Source organism: Dendrobates tinctorius, unplaced genomic scaffold (genome assembly GCF_039654945.1).
Source record: "Dendrobates tinctorius isolate UK_male_01 unplaced genomic scaffold, ASM3965494v1 ptg000133l, whole genome shotgun sequence".
Lineage (NCBI taxonomy): Eukaryota > Metazoa > Chordata > Amphibia > Anura > Dendrobatidae > Dendrobates > Dendrobates tinctorius.
Window position 1 is genome coordinate 5,895 of NW_027361801.1, and position 12,336 is coordinate 18,230.

Here is a 12,336-nt window from a genome sequence, read left to right on the forward strand (position 1 = left end):
CACTGATGCACAGCCGCTGATAGATGATTCTGCTGGTACATTCATTCAGATCACTACATTGTCCTCGCAGTGTACAGAGCAAGATTCTGACCCTGATGAGACTCAGGTGCCCCTTCCCGCACACTATACCACCATACACGGTGACACAGAGGAAGGTGCACATGACATTGAAGAGGAGGTGATGGATGACCCAGTTGTTGACCCAGATTGGCATCCATTGCGGGAAGAGGGTGCTGCTTCCAATAGCTCAGATGAGGAGCATCCACAGCTGACATCAACATCCCAACAGCTGTTATCTGGCAGGCCCGGAGCACTCCAAAGACAGGTTCCAAAAATCAAAAGAGTTGCAGGACAGCTTGTCCAGAGGGTCAAAACATCACTGCGTGCTAGGCCGCAAAATGTCTGCCAAAGTAGGAAGAGTGCAGTGTGGCACTTTTTTGAACAAAATCCTCATGATCAGGCCAAGGTTATCTGTAAGAAGTGCGCAAAGACCTTTAGCCGAGGAAAAAATCTGAAAAATTTGAATACCAGTTGCATGCTTAGACATTTAACCAGCATGCACTTGCAAGCGTGGACACAACACCAAACCTCAAGTGCCACATGTGCAACAGATCACAAAGAATGTAGTCAGCAACGCTACATTGTTTCCCCCACTGTAAGCCCACCCTTTAGCACAGCAGCAAATGTTGAGGTGTCGTTGCAAGGCCACAGCAGTCAGGGAATCCCACTGTTATATCAACGAAATACTGAATCTAGGCCATCAGAAAGAACACCAACTCCATCACCATCATCAACCCTCTCTCAGTCCGCCCTGTCCACCGCTACTTCCACCATATGCAGCTCTCAAGTCCAGCTCACCCTCCCAGACACTATGAGTAGGTCAAGAAAGTACTCAGTCTCTCATCCGCGTACACTGGGTTTGAACGCCCACATTGCCAAACTAATCTCGTTTGAGATGATGCCCTATCGGTTGGTGGAAAGCGCAGCTTTCCGCGAACTCATGGCCTATGCAGTACCACGCTATGGCCTACCCAGTTGCCACTTCTTCTCTCGCAAAGCCATCCCAGCCCTCCACCATCATGTGAAAGACCGCATTGTCCATGCACTCAAGCAGTCAGTCAGTGGAAAGGTGCACCTCACAACTGATGCATGGTCCAGTCGGCATGGCCAGGGCCGTTACGTGTCCATCACTGCGCACTGGGTTAATGTGGTGGATGCAGGGTCCACAGGGGACAGCGGTGGTGGGACAGTGCTGCCTAGCCCACGGTATAGGAAACAGTTGGCTGTAGGCGTTCCACCCTCCTCCTCCTCCTCCAGAAGCGAAAGCTCGTCCACAGAGCGCAGTCGTACGAGCACTCCATCTGCAGCTGCCACTGTTGCACACGAGGTGTCCCCCTATCGAGCAGCTAGTGGAAAGCGTCAGCAGGCTGTGTTGCAGATGATGTGTTTGGGCGACAGACACACCGCCGAGGTGCTGGCCGAGTACTTGAAGCGACAAACTGAGTCATGGCTGGGCAGTGTACATCTTGAGGCAGGCAAGGTAGTTAGTGATAATGGCCGTAATCTTGTGGCAGCCATAGCCCTTTCAAAACTCAGCCACATACCTTGCTTGGCTCACACCTTGAACCTGGTGGTGCAGTGCTTCCTCAAAAATTATCCGGAGTTAACAGCCCTGCTCCATAAGGTGCGAAGACTGTGCGCGCACATCCGCCGGTCGCCTGTACACTCCGTTCGTATGCAGAAGCTGCAGCGATTGCTCCACCTTCCCAACCACCGCCTCATTATCGACATTGCAACAAGGTGGAACTCCACCCTGCACATGGTGGAGCGGCTGTGCGAGCAGAGGCAGGCCATAATGCATTTGTGGGAGGATACACGGCCAGGCACTTTGAGAGCAGACATGGAGTTGACAGGTGTGCAGTGGTCGAAGCTGAAAGACCTCTGTAAAGTCCTTCAGTGTTTTGAGGAATGCACACGGCTGGTAAGCGCAGACGACGCCATCCTAAGCATGAGCATCCCACTTATGCGTCTGCTCATGCAAACTTTGACGCACCTTAAGGAGCAGGCGTCTGCAGCCAATGTTGACGAGGAGGAAGAGGTGGAGGGAATCCTTGATGACATTCAGCCATTGTCTGCTCAGGGACCTCTCCTGGACGAGTTGGAGGAAGAAGAGGAGGAGGAGGATGATGATGGGGATGATTACTTAGGGGAGGAGGATGCATCTCGTGGGGCAAGTGAAAATGTTGGCGTGGCAAGGTCTGGTACAGGGTTTGTGCGTGACTGGAGGGATGTGGATTTGCCAGAAAGTGCTCCTCCAACCAGCACTCACAGTGCATCATTGACACCAGGAACATTGGCCCACATGTCAGATTATGCCTTGCGGATCCTAAAAAGGGACCCCCGCATTGCCAAAATGATGAACGATGATGACTACTGGTTGGCCAGCATCCTGGATCCACGCTATAAAGGCAAATTACAAAACATCATGCCACAGGAGAACCTTGACCTAATATTGGCTAATAAACAAGCAACTCTGGTAAATCGGTTGCTTGAGGCATTCCCAGCACACAGCAGCGGTGATGGTTCTCACACGAGCGGTACGGGCCGGGAGCAGCTTGGCAGAGGTGTTCATGGTGCACACAGCAGAAGTGGCGTTGGAGACAGGGGTTTCATGACAATGTTGTGGACTGATTTTTCAAGTACCGCTCACACAACTGGTAATACAGCATCGATGGAAAGTGACAGGAGACAGCAGTTGTCAACTATAGTTACAAACTACTTTTCCTCCCATATCGATGTTCTCCCACACAGGTCATTCCCCTTTGACTATTGGGCTGCTAAACTGGACACCTGGCCTGAATTGGCACAATATGCCTTACAGGAGCTCGCTTGCCCAGCTGCAAGTGTGCTATCGGAAAGAGTCTTCAGTGCAGCTGGATCAATCCTGACAGAAAAAAGGACCCGTCTGTCAACCCAAAATGTGGATGATCTAACCTTCATTAAAATGAACCATGCATGGGTTTCCAAGGATTTTGTCCCACCTTCCCCTGATGACACATAGGGTGACAGAAAAATGGCTTGCTTTGGTCCACCTCTTCCTGGGACTTGACCTATTTCGCCTTTTGCATCAGCTGAATGTCCAACATCAACATATGCCACTTTCTAAAACTCCCTAACTGTGCTGCCTCCCCCCCCATGGCCGGGGTCACCACCTAGCGCACGACACCGTGCGAGTGCCGTTGCCCTGGACAGGTGGGTAGGCCGACTCTTGGGCGCGGGCACTGGCACAGGGTCCCTCATAGTGCAATCAAGTGTCTCTGACGGTGGTGGTGCACACCCGCCGACAGACACACCGCCGTACTATGAGGGGCCCAGTGCCAGTACCGACACCCACGAGTGGGCCCCCCTTGCTTGGGCAGGGCCCCAGCATTTGCAATCTTTACCTCTCCCTGCTCCTCCGCTGTGAAGTCTGGGCCGTCAAATCCATACTGGGCCTTATACCGTCTGAGCCTGCCTCCTGATGTATAGACATATCTTTTGAATGTGTACGCTATCCATACATGTTATCCGGGGATACGGTACCTTTTCTCACCTTTGTGCAATCACTTGCAAGCCATACTGGGCCTTACACCATCTGAGCCTGCCTCCTGATGTATAGACATATCTTTTGAATGTGTACGCTATCCATACATGTTATCCGGGGATACGGTACCCTTTCTCACCTTTGTGCAATCACGTGCAAGCCATACTGGGCCTAACACCGTCTGAGCCTGCCTCCTGATGTATAGACATATCTTTTGAATGTGTACGCTATCCATACATGTTATCCGGGGATACTGTACCCTTTCTCACCTGTGTGCAATCACTTGCAAGCCATACTGGGCCTTACACCGTCTGAGCCTGCCTCCTGATGTATAGACATATCTTTTGAATGTGTACGCTATCCATACATGTTATCCGGGGATACGGTACCCTTTCTCACCTTTGTGCAATCACTTGCAAGCCATACTGGGCCTTACACCGTCTGAGCCTGCCTCCTGATGTATAGACATATCTTTTGAATGTGTACGCTATCCATACATGTTATCCGGGGATGCGGTACCCTTTCTCACCTTTGTGCAATCACGTGCAAGCCATACTGGGCCTAACACCGTCTGAGCCTGCCTCCTGATGTATAGACATATCTTTTGAATGTGTACGCTATCCATACATGTTATCCGGGGATACGGTACCCTTTCTCACCTTTGTGCAATCACGTGTAACCCATACTGGGCGTGAGAACGGCTGGCGAGCTGTTAAGCAAGCTACAGCACCTGTGGTTTGCACACGTAAGTTTTTAATTTTTTTCATGAATGACGGTTAGGCCTAATTCCGGAACTGCGGTTGACCTGCACTTACTGGGAAATCATCGTTCGCGAGTAATAATTGTAATCAGTGATCCCCATCACTAACGTTGTTCAGCGGGTTATCTGCACCTGTAAGCGACAAACGCTGGCCTTTTCAGTGTAGCGCACATGCAGCCACGGACATGTAAGGGCATGACACACCAGTTATTGGCCAATCTCATGTGCCAGAGCCCCACGTGTCCCTCTAGTAAGCCGGACTCGGACCGCGGGGCATGACGGAGTCTCGTTCGTTAACGGAATTAAGCTTGCAATGTGTGCATCTGTTCTGTAGCTGGCATGGTTGAGGTTGCCCGTGTTGAGTCAAATTACGCCGTAGGCTCCACTCCTGGTGGTGCCCTTCTGGACATTCCTTTAAGGTTCAGCTTTGCAACCATACTGCCCACGTAAAACAAACACTTTGCCTTCATGAACGCTTTTTGGAGGGTCATGACTCGTGGGAATAACGCCGCCCAATCAGTTAACCTGCTAGAGAGATCCTTCATTGCTCCCAAGCATGACATCACACTCCCTAGGAGGAAGGTAATGCCACTGTGGCGACCGTACTCCTGGGGGCGACACAAGTGCACTGATGTCCTGCCACTGCTCGATGAATCTGCTGGTACATTGACCCAGACCACTACATTCCCCTCGCACGCTACCCGGCCTGAATCTGACCCTGATGAAACTCAGGTTACCCTTCCCATATACAGTTCCATCTTACACGGTGACAAAGAGGAAGCTGCAGAGGAAAGTGCAGGTTCGGCCCACCCGCCATCAGACACACCACCGTACTATCAGGGGCCCTGTGCCAGTGCCGTCGCCAACGAGTGGGTCCCCCCTGCTTGCTCAGGATCACAGCACTTGCAAGGTTGAAATACTGTGCAGTGAGATGGAAGATGGGGACGACGAGGAGTCCAGACTAGTACAGGGATTCCCTAGCGAGGAGACTTATTTGATTGTTTTCAATGTTGGGACAGCAATTTTTGGGGAGCACTATACTCTGGAGAATGATAGATGGGGCCCACCATACACTGGAACATTCCAAAGGTGGACATCAGATACTGGAGCAGCATTTACAGGGCCCATTATACACTAGAGCATTAGAAATGGGGCCCATTATGTTTGGAGCATTATTTGGGCCCATAAGACAGTGGAGCTTCATCCATGGGGACCAACATATACTGTAGCATTATGTGGAGCTCATCATATACTGTTTCAAACATTATATGGGACCAATGATTCTGTATGGAGAAATAGATGGGCCTCGTCATGAGATGTAAAAAGTGAAGTATTTTTCATTGTACTATACCGCTATTTCTCTGCCGTATCGGAGCTTGATGAGTTGTGGTATTATGTGTTAAAGGGGCGCTCTTTCGCCCAGGGCACATGAAAACCTGGAGCCAGCCCTACCCCCCCACAACTTTAGCCAAATAACCCCCATTTTTCAGTGCGTAACTTGTATTATGAAGTTAATTAAGGTTGACCAGCTTAAGTAAGAAGAATTGATGCTTTTGGCATTCAAATGAGCACTGTAGGTATGTTTCCTGTCCTCCTCTCACTGCCGACTTTTATTCCCCATTGACTTACATTGGGTTTCGTGTTTCGGGACAACCCCGACTTTTCCCTATAATCAGCCGATCTTGCTCGACCCGACTTTTGGAAAAGTCGGGTTTCACGAAACGAAACTCGACCATAAAAAACCAAAAGTCGCTCAACTCTAGTTATCATCCCTTCATGGTGGTGGCAGTGGGGGAGAGTGAGAGAGAGCGAGAGAGAGAGCGAGAGAGAGAGAGAGAGCGAGAGAGAGAGAGAGAGAGAGCGAGAGAGAGAGAGAGAACATCAATGGGTAAGATGCCGTCTGACTTCAGATCAGGGTTTTGAGGGTTCGAGTCCCATCATGGCAGTCAGTTTCCATGAGTTTTTTGAAAAAAAGTATACACGTGCTGAGAGAGAGATGTAAGCGTGTCTTCGTCATTGGACTCAGTAATATTCTAATTCTAGACCACGGAACCACGTACTCAAGCATCACATGCCAATCAGAAGACCGCGTGGCCTAATGGATAAGGCGTCTGATTTTGGATCAGAAGATAGAGGGTTCAAGTCCCTTTGTGGTCGTGACATTCACTTTCTCCACACACTTTTTGAAAAAATGTATATATACTGAGCGTTTGTTACGAAAGCATCATGCGCCATTCTGAAGAGCACGTGGCCAAATGGAAAAGGCATCTTACTTTAGATCAGAAGATTTAGGGTTATCATCCCTTCATGGTGGTGGCAGTCTCTCTCCACATGCTTTTAGAATAAAATGTACACATGCTGAGAAGGTTATATGACAGTATAGAGAGACATGTCAGTTTTAGACAAGTAAGGACACTAAAAGCAGCTGTCAGAAGTGGGATTTGAACCCACACCTCCATTTGGAGACCAGAATACCCACCTCAAGAGAAACATACCACGCTTAAGTCTGGCGCCTTAGACTACTCGGCCATCCAGACTAACTGCACTGAGAGTGCTAGAATTATTCCCATTCAGCTAATCAAAGAGAAATTTAGCTACAATTTTCTTGCAAATGTAAGAACAATGTCATTATGTTTGAGAGAGAATGAAGAGAAAGCAGAGAGACAGAGAGAACGAGAGTAAATAAATAAATGAACGGATAAGGCGGATTCTGACCAAACGGGGGGGGTGATGGAGAGAGAGAGAGAGAGAGAGAGAGAGAGAGCGAGAGAGAGAGAGAGCGAGAGAGAGAGAGAGAGAGAGAGAGAGAGAGAGAGAGAGAGAGAGAGAGAGAGAGAGAGAGAGAGAGAGAGAGAGAGAGAGAGAGAGAGAGAGAGAGAGAGAGAGAGAGAGAGAGAGAGAGAGAGAGAATGAATACATCAATGGGTAAGATGCCGTCAGGCTTAAGATCAGGGTTTTGAGGGTTCGGGTCCCGACATGGCAGTCAGTTTCCACGTGTTTTTTGAAAAAAAGTTTATTCTTATTCTAGACCAAGGAACCATGTACTCAACCATCATGTGCCATTCAAAAGACTGTTTGGCCTAATGGATAATGTGTCTGACTTTGGATCAGAAGATTGAGGTTTCAAGTCTTTTTGTGTTCATGGCATTGTCTTTCTGCACTCTTTTTGAAAAAAATGTAAATGTAGTGATCGGTTGTTATGAAAGCCTCATGCGCCAATCTGAAGAGCAAGTGGCCTATGGAAAAGGCGTCTTACTTTGGGTGAAAAGATTGAGGGTTATCATCCCTTCATGGTCGTAGCAGTCTCTCTCCACATGCTTTTAGAAAAAAATGTACAGATGCTGAGAGGGTTATATGACAGTTTAGAACGAAGGGTCAGTTGTAGACAAGTAAGGACACAAAAAGCAGCTGTCAGAAGTGGGATTTGAACCCACTCCTTCATTTGGAGACCAGAAAACCCAGCTCTGTGTGGGGAAAGAGTCTTCTTGAGTGTGGCGCCTTAGACCACTCAGCCATCCTGACCAACTGCAATGTGGGTGCTACAGCTTTTCCCATTCGGTTAACTAAGGAGGAATTTAGCTAGAATTTACCAAGAAAATATAAAGACAATGCCATCACGTTGTGATTTTGAAGATGGAAATTTTGGAGAAAGAGAGAGAAAGAGAGAGATAGAAAGATAGATTGAGAGAGAGAGAGAATGGGTAAGGTGTCTTTCTTTAGATCAAACATTTATACACATGCTGAGAGACAGAGATGTTAGCGTGTCATAGTCATCAGACTAGGTAAGATTCTAGAATGTAAGAAAGCTGTTCTGGACCATGGGAGCATGAATGCAAGGGTCTGACTTCAGATCAGAACAATGAGAGATTGAGTCCAGTTGTGGTAGTCTGTTTCCATGTGCTTTTTGGAAAAAATGTATACACATGCTGAGAGACAAAGATGTAAGCGTGCTATAGTAATCAGAGTAGGTAAGATTCTAGAATGTGAGAATGCTATTCTGCACCATGGAGCACGAATGCAAGCATCGTTAGCTAAGGAGGAATTAAGCTTGAATTTACCAAGAAAATATAAAGACAATGTGATCACATTTTGATTCTGAAGATGGTAATTGTGGAGAGAGAGAAATGTAATTGTGTCCTAGTCATTAGACTAAAGCTGCTTTCACACATTCGGGGTCCGGCGGCGTGCGGCGAAAAGCCGGGCCGCCGGATCTGGCCTGCAGCGGTGACACTGGATGCACCGGAGAGAAAGAATATACATTAATAGGTAAGATGCCGTCTGACTTCACATCAGAATTTTGAGGGTTCGAGTCCCGTCATGGCAGTCCGTTTCCACGTGTTTTTTGAAAAAAAAGTATACACGTGCTGAGAGAGAGATGTAAGCGTGTAATAGTCATTAGATTAAGTAAGATTCTAGGATGTGAGAATATTCTTATTCTAGACCACGGAACCACGTACTCGAGCACCACATGCCAATCAAAAGACCGCGTGGCCTAATGGATAAGGCGTCTGACTTAGGATCAGAAGATTGAGGGTTCAAGTCCCTTCGTGGTCGTGGCATTCTCATGCCGCACACTTTTCGAAAAATGTAAATATGCTGAGCGTTTGTTATGAAAGCATCATGCGCCTATCTGAAGAGCATGTAGCCTAATGGAAAAGGCATCTTACTTTGGATCAAAAGATTGAGGGTTAGCATCCCTTAATGGTCTTGGCAGTCTTTCCATATGCTTTTAGAATTAAAATGTACACATGCTGAGAGGGTTAAATAACAGTTTAGAGAGACAGGTCAGTTATAGACAAGTAAGGACACAAAAAGCAGCTATCAGAAGTGAGATTTGAACCCATGCCTCAATTTGGAGACCAGAATACCCTCCTCTAGGAAAACAGACCACTCTCTTAAGTCTGGCGCCTTAGACCATTAAGGCCTCTTTCACACATCAGGTTTTCGCCATCAGGCGCGATCCGGCACTTTTGACAAAAACCGGATCCGGCGAAAAGCAATGCCGGATCCGGTTTCCCCCCCCCATTGACTTGCATTTGCGCCAGATCGCGCCGGATGGCCATGCGTTTCATCCGGTTTTTGCCGGATCCGGCAATGTGTCGCAATCCGGCGTCTGGAAAAAATGGCTACTGTAACGTTTTTTGTCTCCGGCGAAAAAGCCGGACACGCCGGATCCGGCGTGTCCGGCTCTTTCACACAATGAAAGCCTATGAGCGCCGCAATGCGCCGGATCCGGTTTTTTGGGTCTGAGCATGCTCAGTAGCTCTGCCCACAGCACACATATATAAAAGCATGGCAGTGGGACCCTCAGCCACACCCAACATGCCACCAAAGACAGCAACCAGGCGCAGGAGAAGGCAGGAGACCACTGCAGCACCATCAGCACCACCACCACCCCAAATGGAGCAGCAAAGGGAGTATGCTGAACAACGGGAGGGGAGTCCAGCAGCAGATGAGAGACAGTAATTATCAAATCCCCCATTCCTCAAAACTAGGGCCATGCAATATCAAGATATTCATTGGCCCTTTGTTTCTCTTTATTCAACAGCCGCCCAAGAGATGCAGCAGCAGCAGTGGCAGCACTGGCAGCAATGGCAGCCACAACAGCAGCAGCACCACCCACAGCCATGGAGTCTGGCCAGCAACATGACAGCACATCTTCTTCTGGGAGCCCTCCCTCGCATCGTCAGCATTTGACAGTAAGTTTTGATTTCCAAAATCCATCATCTCTGTAATATATGTCTATTCATTGCCTTTTATTTCAAAACAGGAATCACAAGCTGAAGAGGAGCTCTCAGAAGAAGAATTAAGGGGTGGACAGACACCTGGAGTGGGCTCACAATTGGTAAGTTTTTTTGCATCAAACGCAGAAACACAACATCACACTACACACAACACATAGAAAACAATGTACCGCAGACCACACACAGCAAACAAATGCCAACATCCAAACACGTACATTTTTTTCTTTTCTTCTCTAGTCTTCCCAATCTGGTGCTCGGCCAAGAGGTCCTCGCAGTGCCTCCCAGGGTCGTCGGCGACAGCAACGCGGCGGTCACCAGCGTGTAAGTATAATATTTAAGTTAAATTTTGGTACACTTTTTATTTCATGTCTTAAGTGTGGTGACTAATTTTGCTATTTTTCTATTTTACTTTAACAGCCTTCACAGCGTGCTCCCGACTCAGACTGTGAGGATGGAGGAATTGATGTTGACCACCTCATCGATCTCGTCAGAGAAAGGGAGCCGCTATGGAATATGGCTGACCGCCGCCATGCTGACCTGATTGTTACACGACGACTCTGGGAGGAAATCTGTTCGCTCCTTGTGGGCCGCTGGGAGGACCTCGATGCTCGGGCCCAGATTAAAGAGCGTAAGTATATACAGTACCGGTTGCTTGATGTAAACCAGTGTTTCCCGAACTCCAGTCCTCGTGGTCCCCACGGATCATGTGTTCAGGATTTCTATTTACTATGGAAATCCTGAAAACATGACCCCTGGGGACCATGAGGACTGGAGTTTGGGAAACACTGATATTGTATACTAACTACTTTGTCCTTTCTCGTTTCAGGGGACAGAATTGTGAAGCGGTGGCGGTCTGTGAGGGATCATTTCAAGAAGGAGTTCAATAAAGAGATGCAGGCCCCGAGTGGATCTGGAGGACGCAGGAGCAAGTACAAGTACGCACGAGCCCTGTTGTTCCTCCGGGATACAATGGTCACCAGAAGGTAAATATTACACACCACATGTGAAAAAAAAATGTTTAGATGTAACAATTTTTTTTCAGCCAGGGCCATGCCATGTCACTATCTTAATTGTTTTTTTTTCTCTTTATTCCACAGCACGGTGAGCAGCACTCGGGAGCCTGCACGATTGGACCCTTCTGAGGTGATCCCTGAGGAGACCGGCACCGAGGGACACTTCGACCACCCCGGTACATCTGCACTTTCCCAGCCTTCCCACACATTCGACCCATCTGTCCCATCCACCAGCATAGGAGCATAGTGGCCGCCTACATTACATGAAGCTGCTGGTGAGGAGATCGCTTTCCCTTTACCCCACCCTTCTGCCCCTGCCACCTCTAGTACACCTGCGGGTACTGGGCGGCAACGGCAGAGGGGTCAGGAAAAGACTTATGCGCCAGAGTTCTTGCATCTGAATGCATCTTTCCAGAACTGTCTAAAAGTCTTGTCAGAGCAAATCTCCGCAGGCTTTCAGCAGATCAACTCCAGCATTCTGGAGGTGAAGACACTTCTGCAAACCATGCATTCAGAAGCAAGATCTTCACCAAACCACACCTTTTTCAGGTCTGTTGTGGAGCGCATCGAAACGCTCTCTCCTACCCAGCAGATGCATGTAATGCATTCATGCCACGGTGCTCTCCAGCATGTTACCTCCCAACCTCCTCCTCCCACCCCAGTAGTTCCTCCACCTGCACCCCCTCCAGCCACTTTCCATCCTCCCCCTCCTATTACATACCAGCCACCTCCCCAGTACCAGCAACCTCCCCAGTACCAGCAACCTCCCCAGTACCAGACATCTCCCCACTTCCAGCAACCTGCCCCGTACCAAACTCCTTCCCCGTACCAAACTCCTTCCCCATAAAACTTTCCATCAACATCATCTGCTCCTACAGTCCCTGCCCAGCCCTCCACTCCACCGCCCACCACCTCTTCTGCCTCCCACATGTCCACCCATTCTGTAGCTTTTTCCACACCTTCACCTCTAACTGTTCCTTCCCCACCACGATCCCAGTCCTCTCTCCACACTCCCAGTGTCGAAGTGTCCCGCAGCCCCTCCAGCAGTATTTCCACCCCACACTACACATATTTGTAATGTGTGTTTTTTAATAAAAATGGCCATTTGGTTTAAAACCTTTATTAAAAAAGTTTTTTTCACTTTAAAAACATTTTACAAAAAAAAAAATATTTTAAATAAAAGTTAAATTATCGTTTTACAATGGTTGTCTGTCATTTCTTTCTGCGGCGAAATAT

General features: G+C 48.4%; 3 non-coding genes across 3 annotated transcripts; 2 read left to right on the forward strand and 1 right to left on the reverse strand.

The window, feature by feature from the left end:
- Positions 1–6,427: 6,427 nt before the first annotated feature.
- Positions 6,428–6,500, forward strand: TRNAQ-UUG (transfer RNA glutamine (anticodon UUG)). The gene has a single exon. It is a non-coding gene; the product is annotated as a tRNA-Gln (tRNA).
- A 269-nt stretch (positions 6,501–6,769) lies between these two features.
- Positions 6,770–6,880, reverse strand: TRNAL-UAA (transfer RNA leucine (anticodon UAA)). Its single transcript has 2 exons — positions 6,843–6,880; positions 6,770–6,815 (listed from the first exon to the last, which is right to left on the reverse strand). It is a non-coding gene; the product is annotated as a tRNA-Leu (tRNA).
- Positions 6,881–8,824: 1,944 nt separating this feature from the next.
- TRNAL-UAG (transfer RNA leucine (anticodon UAG)) lies at positions 8,825–8,897 on the forward strand. The gene has a single exon. It is a non-coding gene; the product is annotated as a tRNA-Leu (tRNA).
- The last annotated feature ends 3,439 nt before the right edge of the window (positions 8,898–12,336 follow it).